The sequence below is a fragment of the Miniopterus natalensis genome, chromosome 6 (assembly GCF_054644295.1).
Source record: "Miniopterus natalensis isolate mMinNat1 chromosome 6, mMinNat1.hap1, whole genome shotgun sequence".
Lineage (NCBI taxonomy): Eukaryota > Metazoa > Chordata > Mammalia > Chiroptera > Miniopteridae > Miniopterus > Miniopterus natalensis.
In genome coordinates, this window is record NC_142086.1 from 76,976,644 (window position 1) to 76,989,615 (window position 12,972).

Here is a 12,972-nt window from a genome sequence, read left to right on the forward strand (position 1 = left end):
AAATAATTGCAATAAGTACATACCTATCAATAATTACTTCAAATGTAAATGGGCTAAATGCTTCAATCAAAAGACATGAGGTGGCTGATCACAAGACACACAGAGACTGAAAGTGAAGGGATGGAAAAATATACTTTATGCAAATAGAAACAAAAAAAGCAGGGGTAGCTATACTCTTATCAGACACAATAGACTTTAAAACAAAGTCTGCATAAAGAGGCAAAGAAGGACATTACATAACAATAAAAGCATCCATCCAAGAAGAGAATATAACAGTCATAAATATTTATACACTCATCATAAGAGCACCTAAATATATTAAGCAAATATTAACAAACATAAAGGGGAAAAACTAATAGTCATACCATGATAGTAGGAGACTTTAATACCCCACTTACATCAATGGATAGATCATCCAGACAGAAAATCAATAAGGAAACATTGGCCTTAAATGACACATTAGACCAGATGGACTTAATAGATATTTCCAGAACATTTCATCCAAAAGTTGCAGAACACATTCTTTTCAAGCGCACATGGAACATTCTCCAGGATAGATCACATGTTAGGCCACAAGTCTCAATAAATCCAAGAAGGCTTAAATCATATCAAATATCTTTTCCAACCACAAAGGTATGAAACTAGAAATCAATTACAAGAAGAAAACTAGGGGGGGAAAAAAAACCAAAAACATAAAGAGTATCTCAGGGCAGAAATCTCAAATGAAAATGGATTTCCAGGAAGTATTTCTGCCAAAGCAAAGAATAGGAAGAAATAAAAAAAGGATGGCAGAGCAGAGTGAGAAAGAGGAAAAGAAGGAAAGAAGAGTTGTCCTAGGCGCCACAATTTGGATGATTAGCTATCAAAAGATATTTTGGAGCATAGAGGCATAATTCAGGGACAAAGTATAGCAAAAATAATAGATTTATTTTTCACTTGGATAAAAACCTAGAGAAAATATTTTATATGAAGTTTATCATACACATTTGACTCTTGCACAATACTGTTCGAACTGTGTGGGTCCATTTATACATGGATTTTTTTAAACACCTATACTGTTTTTCATCCACAGTTGGAAGCCTGCAGTGAAGAGGGCTGACTGTATGCAATGATCTGCACCATTTTCTATAGGGAATTTAAGCATCCGCAGATTTTGGCATCCCCAGGGGTCCTGGAACCAATGCCCCATGAATACTAAGGCACAACTAAGTTTTGGGGGAGTCAAAAATTACAAGCAGATTTTTGACTGCACAGAGTGTTGGCACCTCTAACCCCCACGCTGTTCACAGGTCAACTGTTCTAAATACTACTGGTGGAATTCAGGACAGGATGCCCCAAAATATGCCACTTTGGCATATTCATTATTTTGAATTAAACTTACTTGAGAAACACTCAACACAAGAGAACACTTTCACCTTCCTTTATTCCCTTGCAAGCAGAAAATAAACCTTCCATGTGAAAGCATCCTCCCTATGTCAGGAAGATGGAGGGCATCTTTTTCACCGGAGACAGGGAATTCTGGGGAGAAGAAGCTATATAAACAAAGTGCTACTTCTTCATTAATTATCTACTCCAACCCCAAATCCCTTTGTTTTGTCTTCACCAAAAAAATAAAAATAAAAATAAAAATTGTTTCTTTGTCTATAAAGGTATATAAACAGCCAGCTTGGGTCACTTTTTAGGTCCCATACCTAAAATTAAATTTGCTTGTTTTTCTCCTATTAATGTCTTATGTCAATTTGATTCCTAGACTAGACAAAAGAACCAAGAGGGGTAGTACAAAATGATCCCCTCCCCAACAATACTCTAAGTATATCCAGAAAAGAAAAAAATGGCATATTGGGTGCACTCAATATAATAAATGAAATTTTAAGTAGTTAAAAGCAAGATGGCAATCCGTTACATAGAAACCATAATATCAGGCATTGTACTAGACACTTGCTTCATAATAATCCAGAATGCAAGAACTGTTATTTCCATTTTACAGGAAACCAAAGTTCAGTTATATTAACTTAATTACTGCTTATAAAAGTCAAAATTCAAACATGTTCTTCTTGTAATCTACTTGATTCCACAATCCATTAATTTTCTACTGTTCCCAATGGCCTCTCCTAGGAATGCTCACAACATTTATCAGAACAATTGTAGCAGCGCAGAAACTTTATTCCTTTAATATGACCTTTTATCTTTTCCTTTCTTTTGATTCAAACTGGCCTCATCCAGCACCCTGACTCACCTATATCATTCTCCCTTGCAGGCCCACTCCTGTAATCATTGAGTCCTCAGGACAATAAGCTTCTGATCAGCTTCAAATAATTTTAGGAACAAAGCCTTGCGTCTATTGACCACAGAGACAGAGTTTGGGTCAAACCAGAGATAACATGTAGGCCTCAGTTATGTTTTAGCTCCGGACCCAGAAAAGTGGCAAAACTAGATGAGGCAATGCCATGGCTGACATCAGATGCACTGGTCAGCTACTCCTTACCCTAGCACCAACCAATCAATAGAGACCATGACCCTGACCATGACCCTAACTCCCTCAGTCACCACCATGACTAGTAATTTCCCCCAGTATAACCCATCTCCTGGAAGCCATCTGAGAGCCAGGTCTTTGAGCATTAGCTCACCTGTCTCCAGGCCTGGGCCACTTCCTAAAAAGAAACCCTTACTTTCTCTGCTGCAAACTCCTGTTGGTGTCTTTTGGGCCCTGATGCCTGCAGGGAAAGGGACCCCATAAGTCCGGTCACACAAATATCCAGTATACACAAAAAGAAACATCTTCCCAGCTCAACATCACCAACCTGACTTTGTCATAATCTACAAAATAACTCTGTAGAATGCACAATACACACATACATACAACTACACACGCATACAGACAAAAGGTTGATACACTAAAAAGTGAGTTTTATTCATAACTCAGACATGTCTCACTCCTCGTGAATAACTATCATCTTTTCCCATGTATCTTGTCAGCAATTTCCAGGCCTATGTATGCTTCTATATCTTTTTAAAAACAAAAATGAGAAACATATTTCATGCCTTATTCTGTATCTTGTTTTCTTTCTTTCTCTTTTCCTTTCTCTTTTTTTCTAATACAATATTTTTTTCTCACTTCATAAAGATCTACCTCATTCTTTTTTTTTTTTAAGTCTTCATCTGAGGATATGTTTTTATTGATTTTAGAGAAAGAGAAAGAGGGACAGAGAGAGAAACATCGATGTGAAAGAGCAACATCGACCGCTTACCTCCCATGCCTGTCCCATTCAGGGATCGAACCCACAACCTATGTATGTGCCCTGATTGGGAATCGAACCCGCAACCTTTTTGGTGTACAGGACAAAGCTCCAATTAACTGAGACACCAGACCAGGGCTACCTCATTCATTTTAAGGAGTGCTTTAGCTTAGTAGTTTATTCCATGTCCATGCATTAATATATCTAACCAGTTTTTTTTGTTTGTTTGTTTTTTGTTTGGTTGGTTTTAAATTTATCTTTATTGTTGAAAGAATTACAGATGTACCCCCCCTCACTGACACCTCCACCCCAGTCCCACCTCCTCCCCAGGCCTTCCCTGCACTATTGTCTGTCCATAGGCTATGCATATATGCTTATAAGTTCATTGCTAAAGAGCTTTTATATTCAAACAAAGCTAAATGCAAATTTTTACACATGTGAATTTGGTTTCTTTTGCTCTGATTCTTCCCCAGCTTGGCTGCTCATACCTGAGTCTTGCACAGACCTTAGCATTTGCTGTCTACCACTCCTGTTCTGCGACGCAAAAGAAAAAATCTCTAGGGAGTATCCTGCTTGCTTTTCTCTACAGAGCTTTGAGAGCAATGAGTAATCAAGTGTCTTGTGATTTAGATGTTGTGCTTATTGAAAACAGACTCTTTACAGGTTAATTTCCAACCCGATCATCTATTGTTAACGAAAGAAAAAGCGATTTAAGCTGTAATAAAGAACAAAAAAACATTTATTTGAGCTAAGTATTGCAATCCAGCAGTCACAGGTTCAGGTAGTAACCTAAATTGTGCTCAAGAGAACAAAGAAAGGCAGAATTTTATAAAGGCAAAAACCACAAGTTCATTTTCATTGAGACCCCCATGCAAATGAAGGGCTCTGGCTAGGTTAACAGGCACTGGTTAGTTCCAGTAGGCAAAGGAAGGAGGCAGAAATCTCCAAGTACAGGCTTCATTTAGTTCCTCTATGTAAATGAAGGATGCTGGCGGACCAAACGGGTTGGCTCCTTTCAAAGTGAAGAACCTAGACAGCCTGGTCTCTTTGGTAAGAAGGAAGTAAAGCCCAAGATGTGGTTTCATGGCTGCTTTTAAAAGTTCGAAAGTTCATGAGTGGGACATGCAAAGGCAAACTTCTTCCCAGCCTACTGGCTCCGTTTTAGCTACCTTGATGTGAATGACTCAATCTTGGCCCTTTCTATTCACACTATACAATGTTGTAACAAATAACATGGCAAATAGACTAAAAAGTATTTACCAAAGTTTAAAGAAAGCAGTCATTTTCCATTATACTTCTTAAAATTTCATTTAGCTTTATTTGGAAGCCCCTACCCGCCTAAAGAGTCATACATTATTTTCTTAGTGATTCCCTACCTTTTATGCACATTTTTACTTGATAGTCAAAGACTTAATTTTCATTGTATTGAATGGATACTCAGTAATCTCTCTCTTTTTTATTAATATATTTTGGAACAGTAAAGGTTTACTCAGATATGACCTGTACCTGCCTTCAAGGAATACTGGGGCAAGATTAATCATTACTGTAACACTATTACATAATCTATGCAAATGCCTTTCTGTTGGCTTTATTTATAGCAGAAGGGACCTGTATCACTTTATAAACTATTCAATTAAACTTTTCCAATAAAATTAATTCAGTGGTAGGATAAACTGGTAAAATGCTCAATAAGTTTTTGCTACTAGCAGAAGAAGAAAGAATTAAAATTGTTGTTTGGGCCAAGATAGCCCAAATATCCCTGGACGACCATAACATTTCTTTTTCTTTTTCTTTTTAAATATATCTTTATTGATTTCAGAGAGAAGAAAGGAGAGGGAGAGAGAGAGATAGAAACATCAATGATGAGAGAGTCATTGATCGAGCCCGCAACCCGGGCATGTGCCCTAATCGGGAGTCGAACCCCGATCTCCTGGATCCTAGGTCGACGCTCAACCGCTGAACCACGCCCAGCTGGGCACATTTCTTTTTCAATAACTGTATTGTTACAGGGCAGATCAGAACCTTATAAACATCTGTTCCACAGAACATTTTTCACAGAACGTTAATAGTAATAAGAACAAAAAAGGGAGAAATCCAGGGCATTTGGTGTGTGCATGTACATATGAAACTCCAAAAAGGTACACAGGATACATCAGTTTTTTACCCCTTAGCCCACTAGCTAGCATTTCCTGGTATTCCAGAAAGATGAGTATTTAACCTTAATTATGTAGTTCTAAAACAACAATTCATTTTTTAAAAAATCCTTAGAATAATGTAACCTATAATGAATTATCCCCGGCATCATGACGAATGCTTTTTGAAAGTTTACCAACCTTAATGAAAATGACAAATGTTTCTAAACATATCTCTTGAAAAAGATCACTATTCGACTAGTTTTCAAAAACTGTTTCCTGCTTACATTTCCCAAGCTTCTCTCTCTCACATTCCTAAATCCATAAATTTATTTATTGAGATTAACTAACAGAAGGTTAGCCTCCTATTGAGCACTGAGACCTCAGGTGTTACCCACCTCCACTCATAAGTTCTCAAGTTCTCTGGAAACCCACACTTTGGTGTTCATTTCTTGGCTCCCATCAAAAAGTTACAAATAGGGCAGTGCCCATTTGGGTTTCAGTTAATTGCACACTTGTCCTTGTTCTCTACTGACTATTTATACTCAATAAATGAGGCAGGAAGAAAGGACAGAAGAAACTGATGAGAGAAAAAATGGAACACTTTGGTACCAAAATTTTATATAAAATAATTACTTGATTGTAACATTGAAATTTCTCAGTGTCAGCAAAGCTTAGTTAGAAATTTTAGAACTTGATGATTGATGTGGCTTAGTGCCCAAAAGAAATTATGCTTTAAGTTATATAAATGACTAAAGTCTGTGACAGAAGATTGTACCTAAATATATCACAAAATGATATAGCAATATTAATCACACAATAAATGAAAATGTGTGGTCTCATATTTGATTTACTGGTCCATGATCTAATTTTTCTTTGAACTTAAAGAGCCAAAACTATTTGTCCAGAGAGAAGTTTGAAGGGATAGTCTAATGGGGATGCAATGTATCTATTACAGTAAATAATGTGGGAATGTTGTATCATGGACAAAGTCCTTTATATGCAACTATTATACTGAATGGGGTACCTGGTCTGGAAGACTTCTCTTTTCTGGCTGTTGCTCCCACCATAACTTCTGCACATATGTTTGAATACTTAGTCTCCACTGAGATATTTTCACCATTTATGGACAGAAATTTATCAGCGACTGTCCACCTGCTCGGCATGAACTATGCCAGCCATTAAGTACTGTAATGGGAGAGAGCCTTCAGGTCATAAAAGTGCAAATTTGCAGAAACATAAATTCCTCTGTGATTAGAAGAGAATTTTAGTAATTGTTAGAGAATGTCACCCTTAACATCCACATTGGGGAAAGAGGTGCAAGATACAAAGTCTGGGACTTAACTTTCCTTTATTTTTTTCCTTTTAATTAAATTTATTGGGGTGACACTGGTTAACAAAATTATACAGGTTTCAGGTGCACGATTCTACAACACATCATCTGTACACTGTACTGTGTATTCACCACCCCAAGTTAAGTCTCTGTCCATCACCATTTATCATCCCTATACCCTCCTCCACTTCCCCCAACCCTCCCCAACAATCACCACACTGTGTTTCCGTTGTTGTTTCTTTCTTTCTTAACTTTCCAGATGTTGCTTCCAGGAGTTTCCTGCCCTCTACCTTGAGAACAAGGGCTGAGAGTGTTGCTCTGTGTACTCTGATGTTTTACAAAGAAGCTGATCACTCTACGCCTCGGATCTAATGGAGTGCATCCCACAAGCAGCCTTGTGGACCGAGGCACTCACATCCCAGCTTCCAGGAGCACAGGCTGCTGACAGGTCATAGCTGAGTTCCTCTCCTGGAATCTGGGAGCCACCTAGCCCAAGGTTGTGCCCCTCCCCAGTGGCAGTCCACATCCAATGACTGGTTAAGGAAGGGGGGGAAGAAGGAATAAAAGGGCCAGTCCTCATGCTTTAACTGGGGACAGTTCTAAAGAGCCATATAAACTACAGAACTTCTTTATTGCAACTACAAGATAGTATCAATCTCTCCTTCTGCATAATCCTACTTCTTTCAATACCTTCACATCCAGTTCCTGAGAGCATTCATCAATTAATTCCCTCATGGAAATCTCCATCTCAAAATCTGACCTAAAGCAGTAGAAATCAGGAGTGGTCCTAAGAAACAGATTCTAAAGTAGGAAATATAGTCCATAATGTTGTAATAACTATGCAATAACTATGTAATAACTATGTATGTTGCCAGGGGGGTGCTGGAAATATTGGGGGGAACACTTTGTAGAGTACATGATGATCTAGCCACTATACTATATACCTGAAACTAATAGAAAATAATATTAAATGTAAATTATAATTTAAAAAAATAATAATAAAACAAAATGGGATTTTGGAGCTGAATCATATGCTGATGGCTAGCAGGAAGAACTCCATCACTGGTAATAGGTAGAGTGCTAGTATCCCCTAGCATACTATAGCAATGCAATTATTAAGACTTTCACCTGGGCTAAACCTAATGGGAAAGGAAAGCACTGGCTACAGGTAACATCTCAAGCATTTGAGAGATTTGGGGAAAGTAGTGCAAAGTTTTAGGAATTAGGGAAGGAATGGCTGTTGCACAGGGCTATTAATTCATTGGAAGAAAACAATGAAAAGATGGAGATAATTAATCACCAATTTAAGGTACAGTGTGACAGCCGGAGGGATTCCTTGGCAGCACATAAAGAATCTCTGCTCTACTGTAGCTGAAAGACAAAGAAAGTTGAGGTTCTCATCCAGAACTGAATTATAAAGCAAGCAGATTAAATTCTAAAATAGGCAATTCTGCAATGCCAAGACCAAAATCTGGAATTAGTAAACCTGGAATAGGAAGGTCTAGATTTCTGCACTTAAAGTCTTGAACACCCAGATTCTCTTGACCCTTCCCGGCCTGGCTGAAGTGGTCTATTCCTCCCTGTTACAAACCAGCATCCCCCCACCCCCACTCCCACCCCCACCCCAGAAGACAATGCAGGGACTTTTGACGTTTAATACAACACATGTCTCTCTCAAGATCTACCCCCACCTCCTGTATGGGCCTCCAGTAACTGAAGGAGACGTCAAAATCCACGAGGAATCACCATGCAATGCCAAGGCAGCGTCACATGCTAATCATTCAACCAGCCCTTTTTCATGAAAACCTGTGACCATTTACTCAGGTAATCATACACAGGAGAAAGGCAATACCCAGAAATGTCAATGCATGTTTATTATTCAGGAGCCCAAAGTCATCTAGGACTCCATGTCAGAATGGGGGCATGGGGTAATAAATAGGTTCACTAGGTCCAGTTCACAGTGGGTGCACTGGGGCCGTGGAACCACCCAGTAATCATTTCCTCTATCCTTCTTGTTATATTAGAGTAGACATACATGGTAGCAAACCCTATCCCCTACCCCAGGCTGGTATCTGGGCCTTTGGAGGAAAGAGCCATCAGTAGGAAAGGCCAAGTGGATGTCTCATCCCAGATTTGGCAGTAAGTCATTAGGCTGCTGCATGGCCTGAGAAGGACTTGGACAAGATGACCCATTGGATAAGCCATCTAGACCAGCAAAAGTGATAACCAAGGGTGGAGAGAACCCAGAATGGGTAAAGCAATAAGTATCAGTTTTAACCTCAAAACCAGTTGCAGCATTGGCGCTGTTTTTTATTATATATTTAAATAATATTACTTTGGGTATATTGCATTAAAGAAAATATATCATTAACTTAAACTTTCTTTAATGTGGTTACTTGAAAATGTAAAATAACATGTGGCTCATATTTGTGGCTTGAACTATATTTCTATTGGACAGATTTGCTTTATAACATCTGCATGCAAAAAAATTTTTTTTCACCTAAAACCTCTAACCAATAGGAAGCCATCAGTTGCTAAATACATGTGATTTAGCCAATAGAGTAACAGCTATTCAAGTGGCTATGGTCTGCTAGGCAGAAAAGCGCATAGTGCAAGCTAATGAGAAACTAAAAAAGAAAAATATCCTGTCTCCTTTCTCCCTCTTTATAGGCCTGGCATGAATACCACCCATGAAGCAGGACAGGAGGCTACAGAGATCTGATCATTTTATAATTTTAACAGATCATGAGAATCTTTCCTAAATGCTTTGTCTAAACTCCAAATCTATAAGCAGGTCACTTCATCAAATAATTACCTCTGCAGCAGTTGGTCCTGTTTAGATTGTAAAGAGTCCTGCAGATCTGCTTGCATGGAGGAAATGCACCTTAAAAGTGAAAGCTCTAAATAAAATATAGACATTGTATTTTAGAAACAAAGCTTAAAATAATGTAGGAACAATACTCAATCATCCACTATAAAATTATCTGCTGTAATCTCCACTTCTGATTATGGATAACTAAATAGCAATATATAAACAAACAACATCAAAGTGCCTTTTTGGCTAACTGCCACCCTGCCACTTCTGAACTGAAGCCAATTATAATGACATCACTCTAGCTTCATGTCCTTTACTGACCTTCCTACTTATGTTGCCAAAATGTATTAAATTTCCCCTCTACAATTTGTCTTTTTCCCTTTGCCTTTGTTTCTTTAAATAATGACTTGACATCACTTGACCTCAACCTACAATTTTGGCTGATAATATCACTGAGCAATTCACTTACATAAATGGCCTTGCGTAATCATCTGTTGTGTCTCAGGAAAATTCATGCAAGAAGAGGTTGAATTTGTATGACATGCAACTGAAGGAAATTCATTTAAATATTCTAAAAATCATACTTCCATCGGATAGCTAAGATGAGATATTCTATAAAGCTGTAGAAATCCAATTTGCATGGTACTACAGTTATAAAAATACAGAGTTGTAAACCCATCTGCACATGTTTTAGAAGTTTTTAAGTAAAAGTCACCACTAAATTGAAAATGAAAATGGTGTCCCATTAGCTGAGGTCTTCAAACATGACTGAAGTCTTGAATGTGTTTGAAAATCCACATTATTAAGAAAGAAAACTAAAATAATTAAAACTAAGTAATTAAAATAATCTCTTTAAAAGAAAATTAATCTCGTTAGAATATTAAAACAGAATGTTTTAAATTATGGCTCAGTTAATAAAGAATATTTACTGATATATATTTATATAATAAAATGTGTGCTAATCTATATTATTATGTTGATTCATCATCTGTGAATTTACACATACTAATTAAGTCAAGGGTCATTACAATTGTTCAAGCATGAGGTTTTTTCCCTTCATTCAAATAAAAAAAAAATTCTTCACCTGCACAGATATTTAAAATACCTTAACTGCCCAGTGTTTGAATCCAAGTTCTCTGAATCTAAATTCCAAATTGTTTCCACTATATACAATTAAAAGGGATTCTTTGGATTATTTCCCTAATAGTTTCTGAAATATGAGTCTAGATGTTAAATAACAATGGTAGAAATGCTGGGATTCACTGCTCTCAGTAACCACGTTACGGAAGAAAACATAAACACAATGAATGATCACTTTCTTTTTTCGGTGATTTGCTCATGTGATCCCAGGTCATTCTTAAGCACCAGTCTTGCTGAAAACTATAACATGGGTTGACAAGTTCTACCTGCCCTCAGAATTCATAAACTAAAAAAAGAAATAGAATATGTACAGGTGAATATACAATGTGGAGAGGTGCTACAGAGGACTGCCAAACAAAAGAACATACAGCATAGAGAAGAGAAATGCTGAGAAAATATTGTAGTGTGTAATAGGTACCAGAACTAGGCAGATGCCTGGGTTTCCTTCCTAGGAAAGGAAAGTGTCATCTGAAATGATGTACAGAAGATTAGTGGGCCTTATTTTCACCATATATAAAACTGAAGTGTGGATCTCCAAGACCATTTGCCATTTCACATTATTATTATTATTATATACGTTCATATACTACTAGAGGAGTGTGAATTAGTAAAATCTTTTTGGGAATAATTTGCAAAATTGACAAACCACATACATGTTGCCCCAGCAATTTTACTGGACACGTTTATTTCCATCTCTACTATTAGCCCTGATCAAAGCTGCTATCATGTCTTGCCTGGATGACTACAATAGCCTTCTGACTGACCCCCTGCTTCCATTCCACTACAGTCCATTCTTCATAAGGCAACTGGAACAATCATCTTAAAACACAAATCAGAGCGCCCCTTTACCCTCCTTAAAATCCCACAGTGGCTTCTCATTACACTTAGGAGAAAAATCCAAATTCCTTCCACAGGTTACAAAGCTCTAGGGACCTACCTACATTTCTGATCTCAGTCATACCTCTTTTCTTGCACAGCACACTTCAACCACTATGACCTTCTTTCTGTTCCTGTTTTAGAGTTTACACAAGCTATTCCTTCTGCCTCAAATATGTTCTCTGCTCATCTATTCAGATTTCAACTTAAATGTCACCTGTACAAATAGGCTGCACCTGACAACACAATCTGAAGTGAATGCCTAACCAGCCTCCAGCACATCACTGTTATTTTAATCATCTGCACAGCACTATCATGATATGATGCTTTCTGATTAACTTATTCAACCTTTTCTCATACATATTTTTTAATGTGTGTGTGTGTGTACGTTGGTACATTTTTAGCATTTATTTGTTTATTTTTCCCCTTCCTCCACACACTCCAGAGAATTTAAGTTCATAAAAACAGAGAGTTTTCCTGTTCTGTTCACCAGTGCATTTCCAGCTTCAAAAACAATGCCCAGCATACAATGGGCACTTAGTCAATGTATATTTAATTCTAGTAATATAACCTATGAGCATTTTGCCATGCACTATGGTTCGAAGTATACACATGGAATAAATTTCCAATTTACTTAACTCATTTGTTAAGTTTCTTCTAGTTTTCCTGTTTGAGGAACAGAGAATAAAATGTATGTGGGATGAATATCAGATGACCTGATGAAAATTTGACTTCACATCCAAGGATACAAAAGTTAAAAAAAGATAAAGAAAAGATACTTAATAAGAAAGAAAATTAAGTATTATATAGGATCAATCTGGGACATCCAACATCTATCTAATAGGATAATAGAAGAGAGAACTGAGAAGACAAAATGAAAGAAAAACATCAAAGAAACATAGAAAAAACTTCTGAAAGCTAAAGAAAGGCAGGAGTCTCCAAAGAGAAACAAGCTAAGCAGGAAGAATTAAAGAAAAACAACAACAGATAGATGGATAGGTGGGTGGATAGATAAACAGACAGACAAATAGATAAGATAGATATAGACATATAGATCTCTTCACTCAGGTTTAGAATACCAAACATAAATAGGAGAGCTTCAAACTTCTTACACATTCCTGAAAATTGCTTGATGATACACTCTCTCTGTGAGGGTGTTTCCAGATAAGATTAGCATTTGGATCAGTGAAATAATTAAATTGCCCTCTCCACATGGGTGAGATTCATCCAATCCATTAAAGACCTGAATAAAAACAAAGAGCAAAGAAATGGAGAAATTGTTCCCTTCCTGCCTGACTGGTTGAACTGGACCTTTGGTCTTCTCCTGCCTTGGACTGAGATTTACACCATCAGGTAGCCTGGTTCTCAGGCCTTCAGACTTGAACAGGAATGACACCACCAGCTTTCCTGGGTTTACAGCTTGCAAATGGCAAGTCATGG